Below are 15,106 nucleotides of genomic sequence, written 5' to 3' on the forward strand. Positions count from 1 at the left end.
GCAGAATAGAGAGAAAGGACGAAGGTCGTCCCCTATGCTTAAGACATAGGCCCTACAGTATGCTATGCTGTGTACCGCACCTGAAATGTGCCTTGCCATGAGTCGGTCAAGGGGTACAAGAGTGATCCATGAATGGATCACAAGACAGCTGTCAAAGTTATCCTTAGTAACTAGTGGACTAAGGAATTTTCTCGATTATGGAGGTGGTAAAAGAGTTCGTCGTAAAGGGTTACGCCGATGCAAACTTTGACACTAATCCAGATTATTCTGAGTAGTAAACTGGATTCGTCTAGTAGAACAGTTATTTGGAATAGCTCCAAATGTAGCGTAGTAGTTGCATCTACAAGATGACATAGAAATTTGCGAAGTACATACGGATCTGAAAGATTCAGACCCGTTGACTATAACATCTCTCACAAGCATAACATGTTCAAACCCAGAACTCATCGAGTGTTAATCACATGGTAATGTGAACTAGATTATTGACTCTAGTAAACTCTTTGGGTGTTAGTCACATGGGGATGTGACCTTGAGTGTTAATCACATATCGATGTGAACTGGATTATTGACTCTAGTGCAAGTGGGAGACTGTTGGAAATATGCCCTAGAGGCAATAATAAATTAGTTATTATTATATTTCCTTGTTCATGATAATCGTTTATTATCCATGCTAGAATTGTATTGATAGGGAACTCAGATACATGTGTGGATACATAGACAACACCATGTCCCTAGTAAGCCTCTAGTTGACTAGCTCGTTAATCAATAGATGGTTACGGTTTCCTGACCATGGACATTGGATATCGTTGATAACGGGATCACATCATTAGGAGAATGATGTGATGGACAAGACCCAATCCTAAGCCTAGCACAAGATCATGTAGTTCGTATGCTAAAGCTTTTCTAATGTCAAGTATCATTTCCTTAGACCATGAGATTGTGCAGCTCCCGGATACCGTAGGAGTGCTTTGGGTGTGCCAAACGTCACAACGTAACTGGGTGGCTATAAAGGTACACTACAGGTATCTCCGAAAGTGTCTGTTGGTTGGCACGAATCGAGACTGGGATTTGTCACTCCGTGTGACGGAGAGGTATCTCTGGGCCCACTCAGTAGGACATCATCATAATGTGCACAATGTGATCAAGGAGTTGATCATGGGATGATGTGTTATGGAACGAGTAAAGAGACTTGCCGATAACGAGATTGAACAAGGTATCGGGATACCGACGATCGAATCTCGGGCAAGTATCGTACCGCTAGACAAAGGGAATTGTATACGGGATTGATTGAATCCTCGACATCGTGGTTCATCCGATGAGATCATCATGGAACATGTGGGAGCCAACATGGGTATCCAGATTCCGCTGTTGGTTATTGACCGGAGAACGTCTCGGTCATGTCTGCATGTCTTCCGAACCCGTAGGTCTACACACTTAAGGTTCGGTGACGCTAGGGTTATAGAGATATTAGTATGCGGTAACCCGAAAGTTGTTCGGAGTCCCGGATGAGATCCCGGATGTCACGAGGAGTTCCGGAATGGTCCGGAGGTAAAGAATTATATATAGGAAGTGCTATTTCGGCCATCGGGACAAGTTTCGGGGTCACCGGTATTGTGCCGGGACCACCGGAAGGGTCCCGGGGGTCCACTGTTGGGTTTCGTAGTAATTTCAAAAATTTTCCTACGCACACACAGGATCATGTGATGCATAGCAACGAGGGGAGAGTGTTGTCTACGTACCCAACGCAGACCGATTGCGGAAGCGATGACACGACGTAGAGGAAGTAGTCGTACGTCTTCACGATCCAACCGATCAAGTACCGAAACTACGGCACCTCCGAGTTCGAGCACACGTTCAGCTTGATGAAGATCCCCGGACTCCGATCCAGCAAAGTGTCGGGGAAGAGTTTCGTCAGCACGACGGCGTGGTGACTATCTTGATGAACTACAGCAGCAGGGCTTCGCCTAAACTCCGCTACAGTATTATCGAGGAATATGGTGGCAGGGGGCACCGCACACGGCTAAGGAATAGATCACGTGGATCAACTTGTGTCAACTTGTGTGTTTAGAGGTGCCCCTGCCTCCGTATATAAAGGAGGAGAGGAGGGGAGGCTGGCCGGCCAAGGGGGGGAGGCGCAGGAGAGTCCTACTCCCTCTGGGAGTAGGATTCCCCCTCCAATCCTAGTCCAACTAGGATTCCTCGGAGGGGAAAAGAGGAGGAGGGGGCCGGCCACCTCTCCTAGTCCTAATAGGACTAGGGGAAGGGGGGGCACAGCCCATCTAGGGCAGCCCCTTCTCTTTTCCACTAAGGCCCACTATGGCCCAAATAGCTCCCGGGGGGTTCCGGTAACCCTCTCGGTATTCCGGTAAAATCCCGATTTCACCCGGAACACTTCCGATATCCAAATATAGGCTTCCAATATATCAATCTTTACGTCTCGACCATTTCGAGACTCCTCGTCATGTCCGTGATCACATCCGGGACTCCGAACAACCTTCGGTACATCAAAATGCATAAACTCATAATATAACTGTCATCGTAACCTTAAGCGTGCGGACCCTACGGGTTCGAGAACAATGTAGACATGACCGAGACACGTCTCCGGTCAATAACCAATAGCGGGACCTGGATGCCCATATTGGCTCCTACATATTCTACGAAGATCTTTATCGGTCAGACCGCATAACAACATACGTTGTTCCCTTTGTCATCGGTATGCTACTTGCCCGAGATTCGATCGTCGGTATCCAATACCTAGTTCAATCTCATTACCGGCAAGTCTCTTTACTCGTTCCGTAATACATCATCTCACAACTAACATATTAGTTGTAATGCTTGCAAGGCTTATGTGATGTGTATTACCGAGAGGGCCCAGAGATACCTCTCCGACAATCGGAGTGACAAATCCTAATCTCGAAATACGCCAACCCAACATCGACCATTGGAGACACCTGTAGTACTCCTTTATAATCACCCAGTTACGTTGTGACGTTTGGTAGTACCCAAAGTGTTCCTCCGGTAAACGGGAGTTGCATAATCTCATAGTCATAGGAACATGTATAAGTCATGAAGAAAGCAATAGCAACATACTAAACGATCGGGTGCTAAGCTAATGGAATGGGTCATGTCAATCAGATCATTCTACTAATGATGTGACCTCGTTAATCAAATAACAACTCATTGTTCATGGTTAGGAAACATAACCACCTTTGATTAACGAGCTAGTCAAGTAGAGGCATACCAGTGACACTCTGTTTGTCTATGTATTCACACATGTATTATGTATGACACCTAGATCGGATATGAACTCCTTCATCCAGACTCCTTCATTTGCTGCTTCCGAAGCAGCTATGTATTCCGCTTCACATGTAGATCCCGCTACGACGCTTTGTTTAGAACTGCACCAACTAACAGCTCCACCGTTTAATGTAAACACGTATCCGGTTTGCGATTTAGAATCGTCCGGATCAGTGTCAAAGCTTGCATCAACGTAACCTTTTACGATGAGCTCTTTGTCACCTCCATATATGAGAAACATATCCTTAGTCCTTTTCAGGTATTTCAGGATGTTCTTGACCGCTGTCCAGTGATCCACTCCTGGATTACTTTGGTACCTCCCTGCTAAACTTATAGCAAGGCATACATCAGGTCTGGTACACAGCATTGCATACATGATAGATCCTATGGCTGATGCATAGGGAACATCTTTCATATTCTCTCTATCTTCTGCAGTGGTCGGGCATTGAGTCTTACTCAATTTCACACCTTGTAACACAGGCAAGAACCCTTTCTTCGCTTGATCCATTTTGAACTTCTTCAAAATTTTGTCAAGGTATGTGCTTTGTGAAAGTCCAAATAAGCGTTTTGATCTATCTCTATAGATCTTAATGCCTAATATGTAAGCAGCTTCACCGAGGTCTTTCATTGAAAAACTTTTATTCAAGTATCCCTTTATGCTATCCAGAAATTCTATATCATTTCCAATCAGTAATATGTCATCCACATATAATATCAGAAATGCTACAGAGCTCCCACTCACTTTCTTGTAAATACAGGCTTCTCCGAAAGTCTGTATAAAACCAAATGCTTTGATCACACTATCAAAACGTTTATTCCAACTCCGAGAGGCTTGCACCAGTCCATAAATGGATCGCTGGAGCTTGCACACTTTGTTAGCTCCCTTTGGATCGACAAAACCTTCCGGTTGCATCATATACAACTCTTCTTCCAGAAATCCATTCAGGAATGCAGTTTTGACATCCATCTGCCAAATTTCATAATCATAAAATGCGGCAATTGCTAACATGATTCGGACGGACTTAAGCATCGCTACGGGTGAGAAGGTCTCATCGTAGTCAATCCCTTGAACTTGCCGAAAACCTTTTGCGACAAGTCGAGCTTTGTAGACAGTAACATTACCATCAGCGTCAGTCTTCTTCTTAAAGATCCATTTATTCTCAATTGCTTGCCGATCATCGGGCAAGTCAATCAAAGTCCATACTTTGTTCTCATACATGGATCCCATCTCAGATTTCATGGCTTCAAGCCACTTTTCGGAATCTGGGCTCACCATCGCTTCTTCATAGTTCGTAGGTTCATCATGATCTAGTAGCATGACCTCCAGAACAGGATTACCGTACCACTCTGGTGCGGATCTTACTCTGGTTGATCTACGAGGTTCAGTAGTATCTTGATCTGAAGTTTCATGATCATTATCATTGGTTTCCTCACTAACTGGTGTAGGTGTCACTGAAACAGTTTTCTGTGATGAACTACTTTCCAGTAAGGGAGCAGGTACAGTTACCTCGTCAAGTTCTACTTTCCTCCCACTCACTTCTTTCGAGAGAAACTCCTTCTCTAGAAATGATCCATTCTTAGCAACGAATGTCTTGCCTTCGGATCTGTGATAGAAGGTGTACCCAACAGTTTCCTTTAGGTATCCTATGAAGACACATTTCTCCGATTTGGGTTCGAGCTTATCAGGTTGAAGCTTTTTCACATAAGCATCGCAGCCCCAAACTTTAAGAAACGACAACTTTGGTTTCTTGCCAAACCACAGTTCATAAGGTCTCGTCTCAACGGATTTTGATGGTGCCCTATTTAACGTGAATGCGGCCGTCTCTAAAGCATATCCCCAAAAAGATAGCGGTAAATCAGTAAGAGACATCATAGATCGCACCATATCTAGTAAAGTACGATTACGACGTTCGGACACACCATTACGCTGTGGTGTTCCGGGTGGCGTGAGTTGTGAAACTATTCCACAGTTTTTCAAATGTACACCAAACTCGTAACTCAAATATTCTCCTCCACGATCAGATCGTAGAAACTTTATTTTCTTGTTACGATGATTTTCAACTTCACTCTGAAATTCTTTGAACTTTTCAAATGTTTCAGACTTATGTTTCATTAAGTAGATATACCCATATCTGCTTAAATCATCTGTGAAGGTGAGAAAATAACGATATCCGCCACGAGCCTCAATATTCATCGGGCCACATACATCGGTATGTATGATTTCCAACAAATCTGTTGCTCTCTCCATAGAACCGGAGAACGGTGTTTTAGTCATCTTGCCCATGAGGCACGGTTCGCAAGTACCAAGTGATTCATAATCAAGTGGTTCCAAAAGTCCATCAGCATGGAGTTTCTTCATGCGCTTTATACCGATATGACCTAAACGACAGTGCCACAAATAAGTTGCACTTTCATTATCAACTCTGCATCTTTTGGCTTCAATATTATGAATATGTGTATTACTACTATCGAGATTCAATAAGAATAGACCACTCTTCAAGGGTGCATGACCATAAAAGATATTACTCATATAAATAGAACAACCATTATTCTCTGATTTAAATGAATAACCGTCTCGCATTAAACAAGATCCAGATATAATGTTCATGCTCAACGCTGGCACCAAATAACAATTATTTAGGTCTAATATTAATCCCGAAGGTAGATGTAGAGGTAGCGTGCCGACTGCGATCACATCCACTTTGGAACCGTTTCCCACGCGCATCGTCACCTCGTCCTTTGCCAGTGCCCGCTTATTCTGTAGTCCCTGTTTTGAGTTGCAAATATTAGCAACAGAACCAGTATCAAATACCCAGGTGCTACTGCGAGCTCTAGTAAGGTACACATCAATAACATGTATATCACATATACCTTTGTTCACCTTGCCATCCTTCTTATCCGCCAAATACTTGGGGCAGTTCCGCTTCCAGTGACCAGTCTGCTTGCAGTAGAAGCACTCAGTTTCAGGCTTAGGTCCAGACTTGGGTTTCTTCTCTTGAGCAGCAACTTGCTTGCCGTTCTTCTTGAAGTTCCCCTTTTTCTTCCCTTTGCCCTTTTTCTTGAAACTAGTGGTCTTGTTAACCATCAACACTTGATGCTCCTTCTTGATTTCTACCTCCGCAGCTTTCAGCATTGCGAAGAGCTCGGGAATAGTCTTGTTCATCCCTTGCGTATTATAGTTCATCACGAAGCTCTTGTAGCTTGGTGGTAGTGATTGGAGAATTCTGTCAATAATGCAATCATCCGGAAGATTAACTCCCAATTGAATCAAGTGATTATTATACCCAGACATTTTGAGTATATGCTCACTGACAGAACTGTTCTCCTCCATCTTGCAGCTATAGAACTTATTGGAGACTTCATATCTCTCAATTCGGGCATTTGCTTGAAATATTAACTTCAACTCCTGGAACATCTCATATGCTCCATGACGTTCAAAACGTCGTTGAAGTCCCGATTCTAAGCTGTAAAGCATGGCACACTGAACTATCGAGTAGTCATCAGCTTTGCTCTGCCAGACGTTCATAACATCTGGTGTTGCTCCAGCAGCAGGCCTGGCACCCAGCGGTGCTTCCAGGACGTAATTTTTCTGTGCAGCAATGAGGATAATCCTCAAGTTACGGACCCAGTCCGTGTAATTGCTACCATCATCTTTCAACTTTGCTTTCTCAAGGAACGCATTAAAATTCAACGGAACAACAACACGAGCCATCTATCTACAATCAACATAAGCAAGATACTATCAGGTACTAAGTTCATGATAAATTTAAGTTCAATTAATCATATTATTTAAGAACTCCCACTTAGATAGACATCCCTCTAATCCTCTAAGTGATTACGTGATCCAAATCAACTAAACCATGACCGATCATCACGTGAGATGGAGTAGTTTTCAATGGTGAACATCGTTATGTTGATCATATCTACTATATGATTCACGCTCGACCTTTCGGTCTCCGTGTTCCGAGGCCATATCTGCATATGCTAGGCTCGTCAAGTTTAACCTGAGTATTCTGCGTGTGCAAAACTGGCTTGCACCCGTTGTAGATGGACGTAGAGCTTATCACACCCGATCATCACGTGGTGTCTGGGCACGACGAACTTTGGCAACGGTGCATACTCAGGGAGAACACTTCTTGATAATTTAGTGAGAGATCATCTTATAATGCTACCGTCAATCAAAGCAAGATAAGATGCATAAAAAGATAAACATCACATGCAATCAATATAAGTGATATGATATGCTCATCATCATCTTGTGCTTGTGATCTCCATCTCCGAAGCACCGTCATGATCACCATCGTCACCGGCGCGACACCTTGATCTCCATCGTAGCATCGTTGTCGTCTCGCCAATCTTATGCTTCCACGACTATCACTACCGTTTAGTAATAAAGTAAAGCATTACATCGCGATTGCATTGCATACAATAAAGTGACAACCATATGGCTCCTGCCAGTTACCGATAACTCGGTTACAAAACATGATCATCTCATACAATAAAATTCAGCATCATGCTTTGACCATATCACATCACAACATGCCCTGCAAAAACAAGTTAGACGTCCTCTACTTTGTTGTTGCTTGTTTTACGTGGCTGCTACGGGCTTAAGTAAGAACCAATCTCACCTACGCATCAAAACCACAACGATAGTTTGTCAAATAGACTCCGTTTTAACCTTCGCAAGGACCGGGCGTAGCCATACTTGGTTCAACTAAAGTTGGAGAGACAGTCGCCCGCAAGCCATCTCTGTGCAAAGCACGTCGAGGGAACCGGTCTCGCGTAAGCGTACGCGTAAGGTTGGTCTGGGTCGTCTCGTCCAACAATACCGCCGAACCAAAATATGACATGCTGGTAGGCAGTATGACTTGTATCGTCCACAACTCACTTGTGTTCTACTCGTGCAGATAACATCAACATCAATAACCTAGGCTCGGATGCCACTGTTGGGTTTCGTAGTAATTTCAAAAAATTTCCTACGCACACGCAAGATCATGTGATGCATAGCAACGAGGGGAGAGTATTGTCTACGTACCCAACGCAGACTGACTGCGGAAGCGATGACACGACGTAGAGGAAGTAGTCGTACGTCTTCTCGATCCAACCGATCAAGCACCGAAACTACGGCACCTCCGAGTTCGAGCACACGTTCAGCTCGATGACGATCCCCGGACTCCGATCCAGCAAAGTGTCGGGGAAGAGTTTCGTTAGCACGACGGCGTGGTGACGATCTTGATGAACTACAGCAGCAGGGCTTCGCCTAAACTCCGCTACAGTATTATCGAGGAATATGGTGGCAGGGGGCACCGCACACGGCTAAGGAATAGATCACGTGGATCAACTTGTGTCAACTTGTGTGTTTAGAGGTGCCCCTGCCTCCGTATATAAAGGAGGAGAGGAGGGGAGGCTGGCCGGCCAAGGGGGGGAGGCGCAGGAGAGTCCTACTCCCTCTGGGAGTAGGATTCCCCCTCCAATCCTAGTCCAACTAGGATTCCTCGGAGGGGAAAAGAGGAGGAGGGGGCCGGCCACCTCTCCTAGTCCTAATAGGACTAGGGGAAGGGGGGGCGCGCAGCCCATCTAGGGCAGCCCCTTCTCTTTTCCACTAAGGCCCACTATGGCCCAAATAGCTCCCGAGGGGTTCCGGTAACCCTCCCGGTATTCCGGTAAAATCCCGATTTCACCCGGAACACTTCCGATATCCAAATATAGGCTTTCAATATATCAATCTTTACGTCTCGACCATTTAGAGACTCCTCGTCATGTCCGTGATCACATCCGGGACTCCAAACAACCTTCGGTACATCAAAATGTATAAACTCATAATATAACTGTCATCGTAACCTTAAGCGTGCGGACCCTACGGGTTCGAGAACAATGTAGACATGACCGAGACACGTCTCTGGTCAATAACCAATAGCGGGACCTGGATGCCCATATTGGCTCCTACATATTCTACGAAGATCTTTATCGGTCAGACCGCATAACAACATACGTTGTTCCCTTTGTCATCGGTATGTTACTTGCCCGAGATTCGATCGTCGGTATCCAATACCTAGTTCAATCTCGTTACCGGCAAGTCTCTTTACTCGTTTCGTAATACATCATCTCACAACTAACATATTAGTTGTAATGCTTGCAAGGCTTATGTGATGTGTATTACCGAGAGGGCCCAGAGATACCTCTCCGACAATCGGAGTGACAAATCCTAATATCGAAATACGCCAACCCAACATCGACCATTGGAGACACCTGTAGTACTCCTTTATAATCACCCAGTTACGTTGTGACGTTTGGTAGTACCCAAAGTGTTCCTCCGGTAAACGGGAGTTGCATAATCTCATAGTCATAGGAACATGTATAAGTCATGAAGAAAGCAATAGCAACATACTAAACGATCGGGTGCTAAGCTAATGGAATGGGTCATGTCAATCAGATCATTCTGCTAATGATGTGACCTCGTTAATCAAATAACAACTCATTGTTCATGGTTAGGAAACATAACCATCTTTGATTAACGAGCTAGTCAAGTAGAGGCATACTAGTGACACTTTGTTTGTCTATGTATTACACATGTATTATGTTTCCAGTAAATACAATTCTAGCATGAATAATAAACATTTATCATGATTATAAGGAAATAAATAATAACTTTATTATTGCCTCTAGGGCATATTTCCTTCATCCACCGGGTGGGGCCACCTGCCCCGGGGGCCACATGGGCTGTAGGGGGTGCGCCTTGGCCTATATGGGCCAAGGGCACCAGCCCCAAAAGGCCCATGCGCCAAGAGTCAAGGAAAAGGAAAAGTCCTAAAAGGGGAAGGCACCTCCAAGGTGCCTTGGGGAGGTGGGACTCCTCCCTGGCCGCACCCTTCCTTGGAGGAAGGGCCAAGGCTGCGCCTCCCCCTCTCCCCTGGCCCTATATATAGTGGGGGGAAGGGAGGGCAGCCCAACCTAAGCCTTGGCGCCTCCCTCTCCCTCCGATGACACATCTCCCTCCTCCCGCAGCGCTTGGCGAAGCCCTGTTGGAATCCCGCTACTTCCACCACCACGCCGTCGTGCTGCTGGATCTCCATCAACCTCTCCTCCCCCCTTGCTGGATCAAGAAGGAGGAGACGTCGCTGCTCTGTACGTGTGTTGAACGCGGAGGTGCCGTCCGTTCGGCGCTAGGATCATCGGTGATTTGGATCACGACGAGTACGACTCCATCAACCCCGTTCTCTTGAACGCTTCCGTGCGCGATCTACAAGGGTATGTAGATCCACTCCTCCCTCATTGCTAGATGACTCCATAGATAGATCTTGGTGACACGTAGGAAAATTTTGAATTTATGCTACATTCCCCATCAATTACACCCTATCATCATAGACCCTGACGGTAGCAAAAAGGGTCAAATTTCGAATTTTTTTCAAACTAGGATCAGATCTTGAATAGGTTTCAGAAAAGGGTCAAAACACGAAAATTTGCCGAGAGAGGATGGCAACGCACACTACCGACTGGCGGGTGTATAGGCTACCGCCATTCTATTTGACGGTAGGTATGTTTCCTACCGCCAAGGTCCCTGGTGGTAGGCTGATACACCCTATCACCATGGGCCCTGACGATAGCAAAAGGATCAGATCTTAAAAAATCAAACTAGAGTCAGATCTCGAATAGGTTTCAGAAAAAAGTAAAAACACAAAAATTTGTCCAGAGAGGATGGCATCGCACACTACCAACTGGCTGGTGTATAGACTACCGCCAGTTTGTTTGGCGGTAAGTATATTTCCTACCATCAAGGTCCCTGACGTACTCTGACGATAACAAAAAGGTCAGATCTCAAAAAAAATTTAAACTAAAGTCAGATCTTGAATAGGTTTTAAAAAAGATCAAAACACGAAATTTACTCGGAGAGAATGGCAACGCACACTACCGACTGGCCGGGCTGCAAACCGCAGCAACGCATGCATGCAACTTGCCACACCATGCAGCAACACCAACTGAGCAGATGGCAGCGCCACATGCATGCTACAAGCACGAGATTCCCTCCGTACTGCACCGGTGGCTTGTCTTCCCATGCTCTCCTGACAGATCAGCCGACGTCAGTGGCAGAGATTGACCAAGTTCTTTAGGGCCCAATAAATACTCTCTTCGTTCCATAATATAAAAATGTTTTACAAAAAATTTAGAAAATAAAGATGTCCCTTCGGTCTCTGCATCTGGACGATGCATGCACCATATTATTAATTATTTATAAAGACAATATAGGATGATTCATCAATAAGCCTGACGTCATCATCTTGGCAACACTGTTGCTACTCCCATCCCTTTTATGAAGGTGTGCCGAATGTCCGGATCTAATACCAAACAGACATCGTACCAAAGCCTAAGGGCATCTCCAGCCAGGCCCTCAAGAAGCCTCCCCAGGCACATTTTTAGACGCCGGCGGGCAAAAAACGACCCACTCGGGGTCTCAGGAACCAGTTTTGCGCCAGTTTTGACGAAAGTTACGGCCGGCACATGCAAGGCAAACCCAGCACGCAGCGGAGCAGCTGGGGGCGCCAGCGCTATAATTTAACTACAAAAGGCCCACTGTCAGCCTCTCTAGTCTCTCTCTCCTCCTTTTTCCTCGTTAGGCCCACCAGATTGTGCATGCAAAAGAGGACAAAGCTCTCTCCTCTCTCTCTCCCGCATGCCCCGCCGCCCCCTGCTCCTCGCTCCTCTACTCTCTCTCCTCTCTCCCCTGCTCCTCACTCCGGCGAGCCACCCCTTCCTCCTCCCCTTCCTCGCCGCCCTGGCTCTCAGAGGCGTCGGAGACCTGGGCGTCCGCGGCCGGCTCCTGGCTGACCGCCTTGGGCTTGCGGCGAGACGGCGTCGTGGGCGCCCAGGGAGGGGAAAAGCTCGACGTCCTGCGGCGGCGGCGGCGACCACCTAACCATCTTCTCCCTAGCGGGGCGAGGAGAGGCTTGCTCGCGGGTGTGGACGAGCTCCTCCTCCGCCCGAGCTCCTCCTCCTCCTCCACCACGCGTCCTTCTCCAACGCCATGCCCTCGCCTCGCCGCGCCCGGCACGCCGTCGCCCTTGCCTCGCCGCGCCCGGCACGCCGCCGCCCTCGCCTCGCTGTCCGGCCCCAGCCGGCTCCCGCGCGGAGTTGGAGAGCACCGGCCTTGGGCGACGAGGACGGGGACATGGCGACGGGGACGGGGACATCGCCAGCACTGGGCGGCTGGTGCAGGGCACGAGGAGGTGGTCAGGCTGCCATGTCGGTCCTGGCAGCGCGCGCACGCGTAGGGGGGCGCAGTGGAGGCTGTTTCCGCTCATGCTCAGGTGGTCGTTCTCGGCGGCGCGGTGGCCGCGATGCGACGACGGCCTTCCTGCATGCCAACGGCCAGGCGCGGGCGGGGCCAGCGGAGGCGAGGAGCGGGACTACGGGCGGCATGGACGCGCTGCTGGAAGGCGAAGCGGCCTTCGATGGCCCCGCGGCCTCGAACAGGACGGTGGCGAGGATGACAGCCTCACTTGGGGAGGAAATGGCTGGAGATTTTCTCGTTCGCAGGACAAAATTTTTGCCGGCAGCCCCCCAAGCGGCGAAAAAAATGCCTCCTGGGGGGCCGAACGGCTGGAGATGCCCTAACATCTATAGTCGGGTGTCTCATCCAAGCTACTACCCGGATTGGGTCCCACACCTATCTGGCACACCCCCAGTGAGCACCGCACGCTGCAAGGGCCATCACCAACATCTTCCATCGGTCCATCCTCAGAGCAGAACGTTTTTCAAACTATGTTAACTTGAAAAACGTTCTTATATTATAGGATGGAGGGAGTATATATGAGCTGAGGGGCAAACACACACAATATCATCATCTAAGGGCATCTGTGAGGCGGATCCATAAACCGCCTCACATCCTCTTGGACCGCGCTGTTCGAACCGCGGAAGCCATCCAATGCGGGCTCATATCGATCCGCGGCGTGGTTCAGACGCGATTTATGCCGCAAATCGGAGATAAATGTGGGGAGGTTTGCGGGAGTCCGGATCGATCCCAAGCCCGTTTTCGACCACCCTGGCCTATCAAAAACCCCTTCCCCCTCCCGCGCACGCATCCCGCCTGGCGCCAACTTCCTGCATTCATGCCGCTGTAGAGCGCGCCTCCGCACTGAAGGCGACTTAGGGCGGACGCGACTTCTCACTACCGCCGCCATTGAAGCAGCTCACCGGCTGAGGGCGCCGCCTGCTGCACGCCCGGCTGAACACGCCTCCTCGCCGCATTCATACGCCTTCATTAAACCCACGTGGAAGCCGAGAAATCTACTCTGGTCATACGTCCACTCATGAGCGGGCCGATATTAAAGGAAACGCCGGCCGAGCTCCTCATGTCCGCTCTCTATTTAAACGAGGCCAGATACCGGGCAAGAATCGCACCCCTCCGCCCCTCCCCTGTCTGCTCCTTCATAAATTTCTCCACTCTTCCGATGGCTTGCGAAGAGTAGTTCTCCGGCATACAAGCCGGTTGGGTGCCCCCCCCAGCCCGCCGAATACGAGCGAGGCAGCTCGCTGCTCCACCTCCTGCGACTGACCCGACAGAGCAAGTTGCCGCCCCAAGCCGCCACGTGGTTCAGTAACTCACCGCTCCAGGACAACTCGATGAGTGGCGAGTTGCTTCACACCGGCATGGCGGGGAGCACTGTGGCACGGGCGTTGCTGCATCCAGTGCAAGCGATCACGCCATCCACCATGGACGCGCGCATAGCCGCGCCATGCACTCAGAGAAAGAAGCCAGTTGCGTGGATGTGGACGACGTGGCGGCCAACACGTCCACGCCCGTGCCCATCTTCGTGGAGAAGTGAAACACGGGAGACCACCGCCGCTTGGGATCCAGGAAGGGAACCACCGGTTACCCGGCCGATTCTCCTTTATCTCATACCACCCCGAGCTCCACGGAAGCACCATTCCCCTCCGGTTGAAGCACCCTCTTTGCCACTGCGATGAGCGACGCAGCCGGACATAGGGAAGATACGACAGAAGAACAAGCCCCCGGGGCTCCCAGCAGTCCGGTTATTCTGAGTTGCTGGACTTGGGGAAAGACAAGCCACAGTCGGCCATAGACTAGTGTAGTGTATATGTGTCGTGCGAGTGGAGCTTCGCGCGACCATATGTGCACATATTTTTAGTTTTTTAGTCGAAAATATGTCCAAAATGAACGAAACCATTCGTTCAATGACCGATAGCGGGATCGTGGACGTCCGTATCAATTCCTGTGAGCACACGCATGATATTCAAGTGAACCTACGGTTATCCTATGATGTTCCACTACTAGAGAAATACTTATATACATGAGCTTAGTAGTAGCGCTTTTTATAAGAAAGCGCAGCTGCTAAAGAACGATAGCGCTTGAGCGCTGCTAATATCCATCTAGCAGTAGCGCTTTTGTTATAAAAAACGCTACTACTATAGTTGCCAATGGTTGCGTGGCAGTGTAGGTATACTAGTAGCGCTCTTAATTAAAAAGTGCTACTGGTATTGTACATAGCAATACTGTTGTCCTCTGTCGAGCGCTACTGCTAAATAGCAGTAGCGGTTGTTTCTAAAGAGCGCTACTACTACGCTCATCTTATCCACCCCGCACGCGTCCCTCACTCTCCCTCACACACTCACTCGCCACATGTCGCCTGCCGTCGTCGCCGGCCGTCGCCACAGACTCCCCCAAGGTATGTGCCTCCCTCCCACCCTCCTCCTCTCACAGCCCTCCCCTCCCTCCCTCCCTCATCCTCCTCTCGCCACCCTCCTCTTTCCCTCCTCCCACGGCCCTCCTCTCTCCTCCCTCTCCGCCGGCGGC

This window comes from Triticum dicoccoides, chromosome 5A (assembly GCF_002162155.2).
Source record: "Triticum dicoccoides isolate Atlit2015 ecotype Zavitan chromosome 5A, WEW_v2.0, whole genome shotgun sequence".
Lineage (NCBI taxonomy): Eukaryota > Viridiplantae > Streptophyta > Magnoliopsida > Poales > Poaceae > Triticum > Triticum dicoccoides.